Below are 596 nucleotides of genomic sequence, written 5' to 3' on the forward strand. Positions count from 1 at the left end.
GGCGCCCAATGGAAGAGAGATTCAAGAGGGAAGCCGGTTCAATTGAGAAGGCATGACCTCAAACTCGTGGCTAGAGGATGGTTGGAGTTCATTCAACGCTCAATCATTCCCACTAGCAACCGGTCCGAAGTTACCATAGACCGGGCTATCATGATTCATAGCATTATGATTGGAGAAGAAATAGAAGTTCATGAGGTTATATATCAAGAACTTCATAAGGTGGCGGACAAGTCTTCTACCTTGGCAAGGTTAGCCTTCCCTTATCTCATTTGTCACCTCTGTTATTCGGTTGGAGTTGACATAGAGGGAGACATCCCTATTGATGAGGACAAGCCCATCGCTAAGAAGAGGATGGAGCACACAAGAGACCCCACTCATCATGAGATCCCTGAGATGCCTCAAGGGATGCACTTTCCTCCACAAAACTATTGGGAGCAACTAAACACCTCCCTAGGAGAATTGAGTTCCAACATGGGACAACTAAGGGTGGAGCACCAAGAACACTCCATCATCCTCCATGAAATTAGAGAAGATCAAAGAATCATGAGAGAGGAGCAACAAAGACAAGGAAGAGACATTGAGGAGCTCAAGCACTC

This window comes from Arachis duranensis, chromosome 10 (genome assembly GCF_000817695.3).
Source record: "Arachis duranensis cultivar V14167 chromosome 10, aradu.V14167.gnm2.J7QH, whole genome shotgun sequence".
Lineage (NCBI taxonomy): Eukaryota > Viridiplantae > Streptophyta > Magnoliopsida > Fabales > Fabaceae > Arachis > Arachis duranensis.